An 18522-nucleotide genomic window follows, 5' to 3' on the forward strand; every position below is an offset into this window, starting at 1 on the left:
AAAGGAGCAATTGTAGCAACAGGAAAACTGTTAATACACCTATCAGTGAAGAAAGCCTCAGCTTGTGGCTGCCTCAGCTAATTGTGAAGGTCATGGTCCACCCCTTCTTTCTTTGGCTACACAATCCTAAATGGTTTGATATCCAGCCCTAGAGAGCAGCCAAGAAAGGGAGTGTGGAGCTTGAGGCTCTGCCAGAGAAATGATATATAGCGACTTAGACTCAGAACTCTACAGTTAGGCCAGTTCTCCAATTCTGTCAAGGTCACATCTAGCTATTTATTTATTTATTTATTTATTTATTTATTTATTTATTTATTTATTAAATTTTTAGGGAGAGAGAGTGCAGGAGGGAAGGGGAAGAGGGAAAGCATGTAAGAGGGGAAAAGAGAGAGAGAGAGAGAGAGAGGCACAGGGGGTAGGTGGAGGGAACCTGGAGACTCTTAAGACGGCTTTCCACTGAGCATGGAGTCTGACAAGAGCTCAATCTCAGGACCCTGAGATTATGATTTGAGCTGAAATCAAGAGTTAGATGCTTAACCAACTGAGCCACCCAGGCACCCCACATCTGGCTATTTATTGATTGGTCAATCTAGGCATATCTTCTCATCATTCCTCCTCTAAATTTTTAGCTAGTAAGCTAGGAGGGATGGTATTTCATTTTGTTTTGCTGTGTTTTTTGTTGTTGTTCCTAGTCTTTTACTGAGACCCAAGTATTTAGTAGCCTAAGATCCAGAGAAGGATGAACCTATTTATAATGCCTATATTTAGGTGTGAGATATATGCCTGTGCCTTGTGGATTATTTCCTTTATGTTATCCTATTTAGGAACGAAGTTGAGTAACTGGGATCCTAGAAGAGGGCCTGGTGTGAAAAATTGGGAGACCAACAGAGAGACAGAGTCCTAGCCAGAGGCATTTACATTCAATGAGCCTGAAGCAGTTAGTTCCAAGGAGAGCAAGCTAAGCTTTCCTCAGTAGAGGAATGCAGCATGGAATACCAGCAGAAGAAGCAGGAGAGACCAGTCCTGCGAGGTACCAGAGGAATGTATGAGTTATGAGTTGCTTGGGGTATGTGATATATCAGTGGCCTTTTAGTTTAAAATGACCAGCAGTGGGGTAGATAAACCCCTTACTCCCTTTCTTGTTTCCAAGATGTATTTTACTCCCTAAGGGTTTTAATCACAAAAGGGACCAGAAAATGTCTTCCTTCTTTGGAAGGGGAAGAAAAGCCCATGAACAGAGTTAAAAGGTGAGTCCTATCCTTCAGAAGGGGAGTAGAGATCGTACACCTTGAAGTGCCTTGCACACTCAGCAGCACCTATATGCGGGTAGGTAAGTATTGCCTCCTTTGCTCCCTCTGACAGTGCGGTACAGTGAAAAGAGGGCTGGCTTCATAGGTGAGCAGAACGGGATTTGAATCTTGACTCCAGCAGTGATTGATCTGAGCCCACTTGCATCATCCATAAAGTGCAGATGATAAATCCTCTTCTCCCTAGGTGGTTTGGAGAACCAAAGGACATAACATATTTGTAAAGGGTCTAACACAGCACCTGGTGTGCGGGAGATGCTTAGCACATCCCTTCTCCTCGGGGAGGAGCAGCTTCTAATGAGAATCCACAGAGGCTGGCCGCAGAGACATGTCAGCAGTCTGTCAGCTTTCGTGGCTCTAAATGCTGGAACTGAGTGAGCCACATTCGTCATTCCAGAAGTAGGTGCTGTGAAGAGAGGAGACCTATCTGCCACCCTTGGATGTGATGGAAGGTTCAGAGGAGAACTACTCCCACCTGCTTTCTGTTGCAGTCTGTTTGGGTCCGTGATGGCTGTGTGTGCAAGTGGACAAGCGGAGCGTAAGTCAGAGCTGTGCACACCAGTGGGGGAAGTAAGAGGAGGAGGAGGGTAAAGCTCCTATTAGCAGAGCAGGCTGGGAGAGGATTGGATGGAGAGGAAGTGGGCTCCATGCAAGTCTTGAATACAGAGGGTGTGGCTGTGGGGGAGGGGCATGTGAGAAGGGGTGCTGCAGCTTGGAACAGAGCAGAGGTGGCATCCGTGTTCTGGGATGTGGAGGAGGTGGTCAGGTGGAATGTGAGGTGGGGTTGGAGAGAAAGGAGGGAGGTGTTGGGCTTGGTGATGTTGGTTCATACTGGTTAGTAGTGCAGCCTGCTGAGTAGGGCAGACTTGGATAGACCTGGCTTCAAATCCTTGTTCTGGAAGAATTTGGCCATCTTACCTCACCTCCACAGTTTTGCTTATCCTTAAAATGTACATAATAATACTATAGCTTATGAGAACTGAGTTGACATTTGTAAAATGCCTGGCACATTGTGGATGGTCAGTAAACAGCAGCTGTTATTATGTAGGTGTTCATATTATATCTGTGTACAATAGAAGTCTTCCAACCTTATGAGGCTTTCCCTGTGCCTGAGCTAACCACATTGTGTGCAAAAGGGACGGTTATAAGGTTATAAAGAAGACAGTGGAGGCTTTAAGAAGAAAGGGAGCGGGAATTGGACAAAGAAATAATTAACGCTTATTTTTTAGTGCCCATTTATAGAGCTAAGACCCATTGTTAGCATTTAGGGACACCAAATTTAAAACTATTTAATGATTTACAAATTTACTAGCAGTTTACATGTTTGAATGTTTGCTCAAATGGGGCCGTGAGCTGTTGAACTCAAGGCATCCATCGCCTCAGTCTTTCAGCCCTTAGAAGAAGCAGGCAGAGTATAAAAATATGCCCGTCCAGCCAGCAGTGGCCTATCAACAAAGTCACTGGGTACAATTTACCCAGCCGGAGCATCACCAAGTCCCTCTTCTGGAAATTAAATCACTCTTAAGAAGTGTTGTATCTAAAAGGAACAGTGGTCACCGGGACCACCTTGGATTTGCCAAGAGCAAGTTACTAAGCTCAGCTTGTTTTCTTTTACCTTCTTGGTAAGGCTGCTAGGATACAGGTCAGGCAATGGCTCAGGTAGGGCAAGGAATCTGTCAAAACATCTCAGCATGTCCTTGAGGCCCAAAGGAGATCTGGACTGGGCACAGGCCCATTTGTACGTGGTCATCAACTGTACCCAGAGTGAGGATTAAAGTTAATTTGGGGAAAAGTTTCTCTCCTGAAATGAGATGGCACCATGGAGTTCAGGTTGAAGATGATCAGGCCTATGCTTGTTTATTGAACATATTTGATGGTCTGTGTCCATAATGGTGGCTGAAGTGCATAGTCGAGTTTCTGCCCTCTTATCCTGTTTGTAGAAAGGAATCTTTGTGGGATTGACCAAACGTGTGAGCTTCCTGTGAGTGCTGGGCATTGTATAAGAGGGGAAGATCAGACTACTATACCTTGGACCCATTTTAAAGATGAAAGCTGAGGTTCAGGGAGGTTGGGGAACTTGCCCTGGGTCACCCGGTCAGTGCGTTAGTTTGAAGCCCCACGTATGAGTCCAAAATTCCAACTGTTTAGGTTCAGTCGATCTTGATGTCTCATACCAATCACACAGATATAAAGGCTTGGGATTCTTAGAAGACCGTGCACCATCAACACTGGATTTCATGTGGTACTTTGTGGCAAAGCTGTCATGCTGATGGGCAGAATCTAGGTGAAAGGTTTGGCCTGGTGAACCAAAGGGAAATAAGCTATGAGGGGCAAGGAGGCTCATTCAGCCAGCCACTCAGCACCTACCCTGTGGCAGGCCTGGGCCAGGTGCTGAAGGTACAGGTGTGAAGATCAGCCAGTCTGTGCCCCCTCGGAACCCACAGCCTGGTGTGGAGATGGTGACAATTCAGTGCGATAGTGATTTTGCAGGAGAGTAAGTCAGATCGTGTCTCTCCCGTGTTGAAAATACTGCAGTGGCTTCCCTTTGAACTTTCCCAGATCTGTTCTTCCCCCACCACGTCTTTCTCACCATTCACATCTTAATTCAGAAGGCACTCCCCTGCTTTTCTAAACAACCGTTTTATGATGCACATACTGTGATTGGTTGAATGATGGCCTCCAAAGATGTCTATGTCCTAATCCACGGAAGTTGTGCATATGTTACCTTACCTAGCAAAAACAAATTTGGGTATATGAATAAATTGGGGATCTGGAGATGGAAAGATTAACCTGGATTATCCTGGTAGGTCAAGTGTAATAACGAGGGTCCTTATAAGGAGGGGGGCAAATGGGTGAGAAAGATAAAAGGGAAGTGTGACATTAGAACTTGAGATTTAAGTGACACACACAGAAGATACAGGAAGAGGCCAATGCCATGGAGTCCAGGCAGCCTCAGCAAGCTGGAAAAGACGAGGAAACAGATTCCTCCGTAGGCTTCCAGAAGAACACAGTCCTGCCAAGACCTTGGTTTTAGACTTTTGGCCTCCAGGCCATAAAAGAATAAGTTGGTGTTGTTTGAAGCCACAGAGTTGTCATTTGTTACAGCAGCAATAGGAAACTGATACACATGCAATACAATTCGGTGGGTTTTTGTATATTCACAGAGCTGCACGGTAATTTTAGAACATTTTACTACCCTTGTCCTCGAAAAACGCCACCCATCAGTGGTCACTCCTCTTTTCCACTTGTAGGTACCCATGGGGCATTTGGTACATTTCCTCACCCGTGTGAGCCTCTGTGTGTTTCTCATCTGTAGCTGGGATACCGCCCACTTCAAGGAGTGGTATAAGAATTAATGAGGTAACGGAAGAGCTCTCAGCACAGTGCCTGCAGTCAGCATTCCCTTGGCTGTTCGTTTTTATTAAAACCAGTGAGGAGGTTGTCGCAGAGGTGCTAGCGAGAGGCGAAGGAGAGGCTGAGCGAGGCCAGTGGTGAGGGATGGAGAGTTGGGGACCTGGTTTCTCTGACAGGCTCCAAGCCCTGTGATCCTCCCCCTTGGAGCCGGGTTTTACCTCTTTCCAGCACTGGTTCAAACCCGCGGGCGTGTCCCTGTCTGGCCACTAGGGGGCAGAGGAGGCAAGACCGCCCAGAGGGAGGTGGGCGTCCAGAAGGCTGGCGCTGGTGTGTGTGCGCGCGCAGCCTTTATTCGTGCTCTGAAGCCTAATTGTGTGTTTGCGTTGTGCTCTCCCCTCCCTCCTTGCTCTGTGTGTTTGCTGACGTTTTTGGAAAGCACTTCGCATCACAGGGCACCTCTGAGTTCCTGCTTGTCTTGTGGCTGAGGATTAACCATAGCTGAAGCGTCCTGTTTTTTGGCAGCTGTGTTTATTTCTCAAGGGCACAAGCAGAGCAGAACATGGGGGCCTGGGCCCTGCAGCTCAGGAGAGCCTAGGATGAACCACAGTTGTTCTTCTGCCAGTTCAAAACTCGGCCTGTTCCATCTTGCATTCCTCCCCCGCTCCTCAGCCCTTGCCTGTACCCTTTGATCCTGTGGGTGGAGAAAGAAAGGGAATTCCAAATCCTTAATCCATTTTGGAGGCTGGCTGGAAGCAGGGCTTTCTAGGGGCGTGGTAAACAGCACTGGTTGAATCGTTCCAGAGAAGTGTGGGTGCTCTTTCAAGGTCATAGAGTGTGGTGAAGGAAGGAAAAGAAACTGGAACTATACTGCTAGTATTTGATGGCACATCTTGTGCCAAGTCCTGTACATTGATGAGTTGCTTTATTCTGCATGAATAATAAAAGGTACCAGCGATAGCAATCTGCTCTTGCTGATTGTGCTAAGTGATATTCACATACTTACTCTTTTCACCCTCAGAACTGCCCATGAGGTATTATTAATCCTGAAGAAACTGAGACTTAGAGAGGTTACAGTCGGATGCATTTGGCCAAAGAATGGTGCTATTAGAAATTCAGCATCCAGGTCTTTGTGTCAGCAATGTTGGTATGGTCAGTTCTACTTTTACCTCTTTCCAGGAGTGGGGTATATAGACGTTAGGAAGGAGAAGGCTGGGCTTATGACAGATCAGCCAGTAAGTATTCATGATCCCACAGCATAGTGGACCAGCTGCAAGTAAGGCTTTGGAACCAGATTACCTGGGTTCAAATCCTGGCTCTGCCACTTACCGTGTCTGTGACCTTGGGCAAACTCTTTGACACCTGAGCCTTACTTTCCTCACTTGTAAAATGGGGGATAATAGTAGTAGCTAACTCACTAGTGTGCTTTGAGGGTTAAAGGAGTTAATACATGCAGAGTGCTTAGATCAGCGCCTGGCACAAGGTAATAAATGACTCAGTAAATGTTAGCTCTTGTTATTGTCATTGTTTTTAACCATCATGCTGTGTTCACCTCTGTATTCTCAGTGCCTGGTGTATACTAGGGGTTGGTGTATGTTTATTGAATGAGATGAGCCCTTGAATTCAGGAATTATTTTCTGAGCTCTGGAGAGTGACAACTGCTAGCTCGATATATAAATGATACCATTTTATTTATTTATTTATTTATTTATTTATTTATTTAATTTATTTTTTATTGGTGTTCAATTTAGTAACATACAGAATAACCCCCAGTGCCCGTCACCCATTCACTCCCACCCCCCGCCCTCCTCCCCTTCTACCACCCCTAGTTCGTTTCCCAGAGTTAGCAGTCTTTACGTTCTGTCTCCCTTTCTGATATTTCCCACACATTTCTTCTCCCTTCCCTTATATTCCCTTTCACTATTATTTATATTCCCCAAACGAATGAGAACATATAATGTTTGTCCTTCTCTGACTGACTTACTTCACTCAGCAATGATACCATTTTAGACCCTGTATTCAGGACTTCTTGGTTGGGTAGAGAGGTCAGTCATGGGTGCTCATTACTGCACAAGGTAGAAACATTCTATGGATGCTCTGGTGTGTGCAAGAGCACTTTTGGAGTAGGATAGGGCTGTGGGCCAGTTTCAGAAGAAACAGCCTTTGAATTAGGCCTTAAATGATGGGTGGAGGAGAGAGAAGAATGGGCCCGGCCAAAGAAGTCAGTCTTCTTGGGCCCAATATGCCTCCAGCTTCATGAAGGAGCATTGAGCCAAGCTGGGTTTTTATTTATTCAACAAATATTCATCAGGCATGCTTGGAATCAGCCACTGAGACACAGTGGTGGCCTTGACCCAGTCTCTGCCCTCAAGTGACCTGGGTCTAACTAGTCAACAGCCAAGGACACTAGTGATGATAGTTCAGTGTGATGAAGGGGTTTTATTGACTGACTCAGGGCCTCTTTGGTGCATGTGAGAGACACTTGACTCTAACTGGTTTAAGTAGAAAGACAGTTATTTGGCTCATGTACCTGGAATATATTCAGGTCTCAAAACAGGTCCTTAGAAAATTGTGTCTCCCCATCTCTTGATCCTGCTTTTCTCTGTGTTGGCTTCACTCTCTGGCAGGCTGTCCCTTTGTGATGTCTCAGGTGGCCCCTGGCTGCTTCTGACTTCCCTTTTACCAGCTCAGAAATCCTAGTAGAAAGAGGGTGCCTCTTTCTCAATGATGTGCTCTAATGTCCTGGGACTTAGTCTCACTGGACATCTTTGGTCACATGCATTCATTGGAACGAAGGGGATCATCTGCCCACCCTGCATGGGGTTGGGAAAGTACAGGGTATATAGTTTGGCCCAAATAACATGGATTGAGTTGGTAGCTGGTGGGGTGTGGGTGTGAATTTCCAAAGAAAATTCAGATGCTGTTCCTAGGTGTAGGTAGAATGCATGTTTAGGCAAAATCACAGATGTCCATTCCAGCTGCCACATGGGAATAGATTGATACACTAGTGAAGAGGGAATGCCAGAGTCACCATTTACAAGCCGTGTGACCGTGGCTGGCTCACTCACCTGTTAGTCTGAGTCTCAGTGTTCCCATCTATGAAATGGGAGTGATGGGTCAACACTGGAGGCCTGAGCAGTGTGGGAGCGTATTGCAGAGGGATCAGGCAGGCTCCAGCACGTGTCACTAAGTTTGATGTGGCACGAAATCTGAAGTCTCTGCATTGCTACCTGACCAATTCCAGGGCAGCTGTCCACAGACAGGCAGCCAAAGTCCTTGGGTTCAAGTTTTCAGTCTGCCACTTACTGGCCACGTTTTCCTCCTCCATGAAGTGAGGATCATCGCTCTTGCCTCCCCGGGTTGTTGGGAGAAGCGATGAGGTGATAGACAGTGCCTGGCACACAGCAGTCTCTAACTAATGATAGATGCGCTCTGAGCACAAATATGACTCCAGAGCATGTTGGGAGTCCAGGTGTGACTCTGGGAGGACAGGCCACGTGCTCTGTGAACAAACAACCATCCTTCTGGATAGAGGGCATTTGGCCATCAGCCAAGGGCCTTGGGAGGCATTGTGTAGCCTGGCCCTTCCCTCCTTCCTTTCAACTTGGGGAGGGTTCATGTTTCCCTCTGAATTACCCCTCAGGCTCTACCATCAGCCTGTCTTTCATTTCCACCACAAGGCTTTCAGCCAGACAGTTTGAACACAATCTAATCTGGAGTGTGTTAACTTTTCTCCCCCATTGTTGGCAGGGATCTGGAATCGGCTCTGCATTAGGACAAGTTGTAAATAAACATGCGTTTGCTTTACTGTAACTCCACTTCCTATCCCATAGCCTTCTCTTGGATTTGGGGAGCTTCAAATCAGGGAACACAGTGTTTTGAAAAGACCTTAGAAATCATTTAAGCCAGTCTACCCATTTTACAGAAGAGTAAATTGAAGGTGTTGAGTGAAGTCCTTCATTTTACATAGACAACTTGAGGATATAGACAGAGATGGAAATTATATCCTCTGACTCTTAGTCTAAAACTCTTTCCACAATAACGCAGTGCCTCATTCATTCATTCATTCCTTTAAAAATGTGTACTGAGTATCTAACTACCTATGCCTTGTCCTTTTGTTGGCATTGGAAAAACAGATAAAGAAGGAATGGTCTGCCCTTGAAGTGCTTATGAACTCTTTGTCCACTGGTCCATCCATCCATCTAATACATATGTCTCTTCATTCACCCATCTATATTTCCATGTTTTTATCTACTTTTTTCCTGTCCATCCTTTTGTCTATCCATTATTCTTCACCTTTTGTACATTTGACTCTGTCCATTCATTTCTTTATTTTAATCTCACAGAATTGTCCACAGAATTATTCAACTTTGTTTATTTTCCTGTCCATTCATCATCTATTCCTATTTCCTTCCAGTCTACTCCTCTCTCTTTTTTAATGATTTATTTATTTTAGAGAGAGAGAAAGTGAGTGTGTATGAGTCATGGAGGGGCAAAAGGAGAGAGAGAAAATCCTCCAGCATACTCCCCATTGAGTGTGGAGCCTGATGTGGGGCTCAATTCTACAACCTTGAGATTATGAGACCAAGAGCCTTGAAACCAAGAGCCGGACGCTCAACTGACTAAGCCACCCAGGCATCCCCAGGCCTTCTCTTTTAATCCATCCATTGGTCTCTTTATCTATCCAGAATTTCTTGAGTGTCTGTATGCCTGCAGGTTTGTGGTGCTCAGGACTGAGATAAGTAAGAAGTGTTTGTATTCGAGTCTTTGAATGAACACATACTTTCCTGTCTTTTTATTAAATAACTTGGAGTAGAATGGCTAAATCGTATGGTAGATATTTGTTTAACTTTTTAAGAAACTGCTAGAATGTTTTCCAATGAACATATTTCTATAAGTTCTACCAGTTTCTCCACAGCCTTTCAAACTTTTTGCATGATCAATCTTTTTAATTTTATACATTCTAATAGGTCTGGTTTTAATATGTTTTCCCCCATGACAAATATTGGCAAGCATCTTCTGTGTGCTCGTTTGCTACCCATATATCCTTCTGGGAAGATGTGTGCAAATATTATATCTATTTAAGAAATTGAATTGTTTTCTTATTGTTGAGTCATAAAAGTTAAATATAAATTCTGGATTAAAGTTTTTTTTTTAATCAGATCAACACTTGGTTAGGTAAACATTCTTCCTCCACATGTGGCTTGTCTCTTCATTCTTTTAATAGTGTTTTCCAGAGAACAGTGCATGAATTTTGATGAAGTCCAACTCATCAATATGTTCTGTAATGGATCTTTCTTTATAATAAATTTGAGCTTGGAACAAAGTATAGACCCAAGCTCACTTGCATATTCAATTGCTTTAGCATCATTTGTTGGGAAGTCTGCTTTCTCTACTGAATTGCCCTTGCACCTTTGTTAAAATCAAATATTGACTCCGTTAGCAATGAATGCACACCTAATGCCCAAAATTTGGTTTTTAAATACCATATGCCAATAAAAAGGCCCAGGGCTCCTTGGAGAAGTGGATTATTTTTATCACTAGGACAGGAAGTATACAAGAGGGATCCAGAGGATTTTGTAGACCCAAAAATGTAGGAGGTGCTGAAGAAAAGAATTATATTAATGGGATTTTGTCAAAGGAACACAGAAGCCAACTGAAGGAGCTCCCAATGACCAATTTGAACAATTTGAACAAGAGATATAAATAAGGTAGTATTGGATTATAACCCAAGGTATAAAATAAATATCCATGAGTCTATATTGATATAAATTATTAAATAAATAATGAGGGAGGTGAGAAAAATCTCTCTTGAAAAATAATTTCAAATAATTTATATAGATATTCTACCCGTAAGGAAGTGGAGTATAACTCTACTCCTCAGGTGTGGGCTGTGTGTAGTGACTTCTTTCTGAAGAGTGTGGTATAGGAAAGTGGAGAGGGGAAGAGTACTTTTATAGTGGAGAAAAGTGAAAGACCCTATTTCAGCCAGAGGGTGACGGTTAACTTCATCAGATAAATCATGTTGCTAGGATATAACATTGATATAACAAAGCACTTTATCTTTAAAGTATTCCTCCTCAAAACACATATTTCAGCCTAATGAAAACAACATCAGACAAATCCCAATTGAGGGACATTCTACAGAATACTTGTCCAGTACTCCTTAAACCTGTCAAGGTCATCAAAAAGAAGGAAAGTCTGAGAAACTGTCTTAGCTAAGAGGAACCTAGGAAGACATAACAGCAAGATGTAATTTGGGTAGAATCCTGGAACAGAAAAAGATGCTAGTTGAAACTAAGGGAATTTGACTAAATGATGGACTTTAGTTAATAATGATGTATCAATATTGGTTCATTAATTATAACAAATGTATTATATTAACGTAGAATGTTAATAATGGGGGAACTTGGTGAGAGGTATATAGGAACTTTATGTGCTATCTTCTCAATTTTTCTGTAAGCTTAAAATTGTTCTAGTAAATGAAGTCTATATTTTAAAAATCCATTATTTATGTGTATATATATATATATATTCTGCTTTATTGATCTATTTGCTTTTTTTATGTCAACACCACGCTGTTTGGGTTACCAAAACTTTATTTTTATTTTTTTAAGGATTTATTTATTTATTCATGAGAGACGCAGACACAGGCAGAGGGAGAAGCAGGCTCCATGCAGGGAGCCCGACATGGGACTCAATCCCGGGACTCCAGGATCACACCCTGAGCTGAAGGCAGGCGTTAAACCACTGAGCCACCCAGGGATCCCCGGTTACCAAAACTTTATAACAAGTCTTGAAATCAAGTGATATAAGCTTTTCAATTTTGTTTTTTTTCCAAAGTTGTTTTGGCCATTCTAGGAATTTTCCATTTCACATGAACTTTAGAATCAGTTTGTCAATGTTTATACACACACAAAAAGCCTGCTGCATCTTGTTTGGTATTACATTGATCAAACTGGGAAGAATTGACATCTTCTCAATATCGGGTTTTCAATCCATGGAGTATCTCTCCATTTATTTAGATCATTTGTGATTTTTTTCTCAGCAATATTATGTGGTTTTTATTTTTATTTTTTTAAAATTTTATTTATTCATTTATGAGAGACACAGAAAGAGAGAGAGGCAGAGACACAGGCAGAGGAAGAAGCAGGCTCCCCGCAGGGAGCCCGACGCGGGACTCGATCCGGGGTCTCCAGGATCACGCCCCGGGTGGAAGGCGGCGCCAAACCACTGAGCCACCTGGGCTGCCCTATTACGTGGTTTTTAGAGATCTTTCACAGCTTTAGTCAGATTTTTCTTTAAGTATTTCTATTTTTCGATGCTATGTAAAGAGTATTTTTATTTCAGTTTCTAGCTGTTCATTGGTAATATTTAGAAAAGCAACTGAATTTTACATACTGATCTTTATAATAGAAGGAGAGACAGATGGGTCACAGAGACACTTGGAGAGGAAGGTCATGTGAAGATGGAGGCAGAGATTGGAGTTATGCTGCCACAAGCCAAGGGACACCAGAAGCTACCAGCCACTGAAAGAGGCAAGGAAAGATTCTCTCCTGGAGGCTTTGGAGGGAATGTGGCCCTGCTGACACCTTGATTTTGTTTTGTTTTGTTTTTAATTTAAAATTTAAAAATTTAAAAATTTAAAATTTTAAAAGTTTTAAAAATTTAATTCCAGTATAGTTAACACCCAGTGTTATGTTAGTTTCAGATGTACGGTATAGCGATTCTGTTCTGTACATTACTCAATGTTCATTGTGATGAGTGTACTCTTCATCCCTTTCACCTATATCACTCCATTCTCCCACATGCCTCCCTTCTGGTAACCATCAATTTATTCTCTATAGGTAAGAGTCTGATTTTTGTTTCTTTCTTTTTTCTCTGTTTTGTTTCTTAAATTCCACAAATGACTGAAATCATATGGTATTTGCTTTCTCTGACTGATTTTATTGCTTATACTCTCTAGATCCATCCATGTTATTGCAAATGGCAAGATTTCATTCTTGTTTATGGTTGAATAATATTCCATGGTATGTATATATACCACATCATCCATATTCACTCATTTAGCAATGGACACTTGGGATGCTTCCACAAATTGGCTATTGTAAATAACACTGCAATAAACATAGGGGTGCATATATCTTTTCAAATTAGTGTTTTAATATTCTCTGGGTAAATATCCACTAGTGGAATTACTGAATCATATGGTAGCTCTATTTTTAATTTTTTGAGGAGCCGCCGTACTGTTTTCCACAGTGGTTGCACCAGTTTGCATTCCCACTAACACTGCATGAAGGTTCCTTTTTCTCTATATCCTTGCCAACACTTGTTGTTTCTTGTGTTCTTGATTTTAGCTATTTTGACAGGTGTGAGGTGATTTATGACTGTGGTTTTGATTTGTATTTCCCTGATGATGAGTGATGTTGAGCATTTTGTCATGTGTCTGTTAGCCATCTGGATGTCTTCCATAGAAAAATGTTCATATCTTCTGCCCATTTTAATATTAGATTATTTTTTTGTGTTGGATTGTGCAAATTTTTTTATGTATTTTGGATATTAACCCTTTATTGAACATGTCACTTGCAAATATCTTCACCCATTCAGTAGGTTGTCTTTTTGTTTTATTGATTATTTTCTTTGCTGGGCAGAAGCTTTTTATTTTGATGTAGTCTCAATAGTTTATTTTTGCTTCTGTTTCCCTTGCCTTAGGAGATATATCTAGAAGAAAGTTGCAGTGGCTGATGTCAGAGAAATTACTGCCTCTGTTCTTTTTCTAGAGTTTTTATGGTTTCAGGGATCACCTTTAGGTTCTTAATCCATTTTGAATTTGTTTTTGTGTATCATGTAAGAATGTGGTCCAGTTTCTTTCTTTTGCATGTAGCTGTCCTTATTTCCCAGCACCATTTGTTGAAGAGATTACCTTTTTCCCATTGGATAGCTTTCCTGCTTTGTTTAATATTAATTGGCCATGTAATAATAAGTTTATTTCTGAGCTCTCAATTCTGTTCCATTGATCTGTGTGTCTATTTTTGTTCCAGTACATACTGTTTTGATTACTACAGCTTTGCAGTATATCTTGAAATCTGGGATTTTGATATATCCAGTTTTGTTCTTTTTCAAGATTGCTTTGGCTATTTGGGGTCTTTCATAATTCCATACTCATTTTAGGATTGTTCTATTTTTGTGAAAAATGCTGTTGGTATTTTAATAGAGATTGCATTTAATGTATAGATTGCTTTGGGTAGTCTCGACTTTTTAACAACATTTGTTCTTCTAATCCATGAGAATGGAATATCTTTCCATTTGTTTGCATTGTCTTCAGTTTCTTTTAACAGTGTTTTCTGGTTTTCAAAGTACGGATCTTCCACCTTCAAGGTTAAGTTTACTTCTAGGTGTTTATTATTTTAGGTGCAATTGTAAATGGGATTATTTTCTTAATTTCTCTTTCTGCTACTTCATTATTAGTGTATAGAAATGCAATGGATTTCTGTATATTGATTTTGTATCCTGCAACTTTCCTGAATTCATTTATCAGTTCTAGTAGTTTTTTGGTGGAGTCTATAAGGGATTTCTATATATAGTATGAGTGACATCTTGATTTTGAACTCTTGCCTCCAGTATGGTGAGAGAATAATTTTGTTGTTATAAGCCACAAAGTTTGTCATAATTCTTATGGCAGAACTTAGAAACTAATACAAGGATCCTAGATATTATCATGAAACACAGCTTGAGGAGACCCCAAGATCACCTTCCTCAGAGAGTAAATATGTCTGACAATATTCATGCAGACATTGACTTTGTGCTCAAAGATAAACCCTAAAAGCACTTCTTATGGGGATGGTCCCAGGACTGTCAGCTGCTGCAAAGAGGTGGGCCTGGGTCTGATTGTCTGTGTGTCTTTGTGTCTGGTGGGGTGGGTATGATGGAAATGATGAACATTCTAATTCCTCCCACTTCTGGTTCATTCTGATTTCCCATTAGTCATTTTCCTTGTTCCCCACTCACTGTGCTACTGTTTTCCTTATATTAACCACCACTGACATCTGGGTCATCCTTTTGCCCTCACATGGAATATTTTACAGAAGGTAACTACAAAACAAAGAGGTCTCATTATGAGTTGAACATTTGCTCTAAGACGTATTAACACTGCAGACATTAAAAATTCTTTTTTTTTTTAAGGTTTTACTTATTTATTCATGAGAGACACAGAGAGAGGCAGAGACAGAGGCAGAGGGAAAAGCAGGCTCCCTGAGGGGAGCTCGATGTGGGACTCAATCCTGGGACTCTGGGATCACACCCTGAGCTGAAGGCAGAGGCTCAAACTACTAAGCCACCCAGGTGTCCCAACATTAAAGATCCTTAAGTAGCAAGTACCCTTTTACTGTGTCTTGTTCTGACCATCTCAGATTTTACTGTGCAATACCCCCTGTGACACAAAGCCCCCTCAGCACTGTGTGACACTCAATAATTTTTCAAAAATACAAAAAATGTCACTGTTTTTAGGTTGGGAAGTGGGGAGACTGACTCAAGACTGGAGTCAATACTCATGCCTCTAGCTTTGAATCCAATTCCACCCAGTTGAGGAGAGCAACCTGAATGTTTCTTGAAGACTATACAAAGGCTTGCAAGCTTGTATAGAGCATGTTTTTCTTCCGTTCCAAGTTTTGATAAGAACTTCCATCCCTTTTTTAATATTCTCCTGACTATTCAGGGTCTTTTCTGATTCCACACAAATCTTTTTTTTTTTTTTTAATTTTTTTATTATTTATTTATGATAGGCACACAGTGAGAGAGAGAGGCAGAGACACAGGCAGAGGGAGAAGCAGGCTCCATGCACCGGGAGCCCGACGTCCACACAAATCTTAAGATGATTTGTTCCAACTTTCTGAAGAAAGTCCATGGTATTTTGATAGGGATTGCATTAAATGTAAATTTCCCTGGGTAACATTGACATTTTCACAATATTAATTCTTCCAATCCATGAGTATGGAATATTTTTCCATCTTTTTGTGTCTTCCTCAATTTCTTTCAGAAGTGTTCTGTAGTTTTTAGGGTATAGATCCTTTACCTCTTTGGTTAGGTTTATTCCTAGGTATCTTATGCTTTTGGGTGCAATTGTAAATGGGATTGACTCCTTAATTTTTCTTTCTTCAGTCTCATTGTTAGTATATAGAAATGCCACTGATTTATGGGCATTGATTTTGTATCCAGCCACACTGCCGAATTGCTGTATGAGTTCTAGCAATCTTGGGGTGGAGACTTTTGGGTTTTCTATGTAGAGTATCATGTCATCGGCGAAGAGGGAGAGTTTGACTTCTTCTTTGCCAATTTGAATGCCTTTTATTTCTTTTTGTTGCCTGATTGCTGAGGCTAGGGCTTCTAGTACTATGTTGAATAGCAGTGGTGAGAGTGGACATCCCTGTCTTGTTCTTGATCTTAGGGGAAAGGCTCCCAGTGTTTCCCCATTGAGAATGATATTTGCTGTGGGCTTTTCGTAGATGGCTTTTAAGATGCTAGGAATGTTCCCTCTATCCCTACACTCTGAAGAGTTTTGATCAGGAATGGATGCTGTATTTTGTCAAATGCTTTCTCTGCATCTATTGAGAGGATCATATGGTTCTTGTTTTTTCTCTTGCTGATATGATCAATCACATTGATTGCTTTACGAGTGTTGAACCAGCCTTGCATCCCGGGGATAAATCCCACTTGGTCATGGTGAATAATCTTCTTAATGTATTGTTGGATCCTATTGGCTAGTATCTTGTTGAGAATTTATGCATCCATGTTCATCAGGGATATTGGCCTATAATTCTCCTTTTTGGTGGAGTCTTTGTCTTGTTTTGGATAGCTGGGGGCATCACAATGCCAGATTTTAGGTTGTACTACAAAGCTGTGGTCATCAAGACAGTGTGGTACTGGCACAAAAACAGACACATAGATCTATGTGGAACAGAATAGAGAATCCAGAAGTGGACCCTCAACTTTATGGTCAACTAATATTTGATAAAGGAGGAAAGACTATCCACTGGAAAAAAAGACAGTCTCTAAAATAAATGGTGCTGGGAAAATTGGACATCCACATGCAGAAGAATGAAACTAGTCCATTCTCTTACACCATACACAAAGATAAACTCAAAATGGATGAAAGATCTAAATGTGAGACAAGATTCCATCAAAATCTTAGAGGAGAACACAGGCAACACCTTTTTTGAACTTGGCCATAGCAAGTTCTCGCAAAATACATCCATGAAGGCAAGAGAAACACAAGCAAAAATGAATTATTGGGACTTCATCAAGAAGCTTCTGCATAGCAAAAGAAACAGTCAACAAAACTAAAAGACAACCTACAGAATGGGAGAAGATATTTGCAAATGACCTATCAGATAAAGGAGTAGTATCCAAGATCTATAAAGAACTTATTAAGCTCAACAGCAAAGAAACAAACAATCCAATCATGAAATGGGCAAAAGACGTGAACAGAAATCTCACAGAGGAAGACATAGACATGGCCAACAAGCACATGAGAAAATGCTCCGCATCACTGGCCATCAGGGAAATACAAATCAAAACCACAATGAGATCCCACCTCACACCAGTGAGAATGGGGAAAAGTTAATTAATAAGACAGGAAATAACAAATGTTGGAGAGGATGTGGAGAAAGGGGAACCCTCTTGCACTGTTGGTGGGAATGTGAACTGGTACAGCCACTCTGGAAAACTCTGTGTAGGTTCCTCAAAGAGTTAAAAATAGATCTGCCCTACGACCCAGCAATTGCACTGCTGGGGATTTACCTCAAAGATACAGATGCAGTGAAACGCCGGGACACCTGTACCCCGATGTTTCTAGCAGCAATGTCCACAATAGCCAAACTGTGGAAGGAGCCTCGGTGTCCATCGACAGGTGAATGGATAAAGATGTGGTCTATATATACAATGGAATATTACTCAGCTATTAGAAACGACAAATACTCACCATTTGCTTTGACGTGGAGGGACCTGGAGGGTATTATGCTGAGTGAAATAAGTCAATTGGAAAAGGACAAACATTATATGGTCTCATTCATTTGAGGAATATAAAAATTAGTGAAAGAGAATAAAGGGAAAGGAGATAAAATGAGTGAAAATATCAGTGAGGGTGGCAAAACATGAGAGATACCTAACTCTGGGAAATGAACAAGGGGTAATGGAAGGGGAGGTTGGGGGGGGTTGGGGTGACTGGGTGATGGGCACTGTGGGGGACACTTGGCAGGATGAGCACTGAGTGTTATGCTATATGTTGGCAAATTGAACTCCAATAAAAAAATTTAAAAAAAGGGGGATCCCTGGGTGGTGCAGCGGTTTAGCGCCTGCCTTTGGCCCAGGGCGCGATCCTGGAGACCCGGGATCAAATCCCACGTCGGGCTCCTGGTGCATGGAGCCTGCTTCTCCCTCTGCCTGTGTCTCTGCCTCTCTCTCTCTCTCTCTGACTATCATAAATAAATAAAAATTAAGAAAAAAGAATCTTTTAAAAAATAAAAAATAAAAAAAAAAGAACTTACATCCCTTCCCTTGTCATTCATTTGTTGGGGGTGGGTAGAGGAGTAAAGAAAACTGCTTTACCATCCCACCCCTGGAGATCCATAGTGTTCAGGTATCAGTAGCCGAGATCACTACATGTATGTTTCTACTCATGCTCTCTTACACAGTTTGTGCTCTCTCTGGGGTTGAGGTAGGCAGGAGGGAACCCATGAACACTTTTCATTTGGGACAGAGAGATGAACCAGTCCCCAGCAACCTCCTTGACAACTCCCCTGCCCTCACACACACTTCAGTTCTGTGTTCTGTAATGCTCTAGAATATGGGAAAGGGGCAAAGGAGAAGG

The 18522-nt window shown here is 41.7% G+C and overlaps 1 long non-coding RNA gene across 1 annotated transcript in view; it reads left to right on the forward strand.

The window, feature by feature from the left end:
• The first annotated feature begins 6414 nt into the window (after window positions 1-6414).
• The window catches only part of LOC125754963 (uncharacterized), a 54422-nt gene continuing 42314 nt past the window's right edge, over window positions 6415-18522 (forward strand). The window contains exon 1 of the long non-coding RNA XR_007410206.1: window positions 6415-8598. This is a non-coding gene — a long non-coding RNA (uncharacterized LOC125754963). The remainder of the gene's footprint in view (window positions 8599-18522) is intronic.

This window comes from Canis lupus, chromosome 4 (assembly GCF_003254725.2).
Source record: "Canis lupus dingo isolate Sandy chromosome 4, ASM325472v2, whole genome shotgun sequence".
In the NCBI taxonomy this organism is placed as follows: domain Eukaryota; kingdom Metazoa; phylum Chordata; class Mammalia; order Carnivora; family Canidae; genus Canis; species Canis lupus.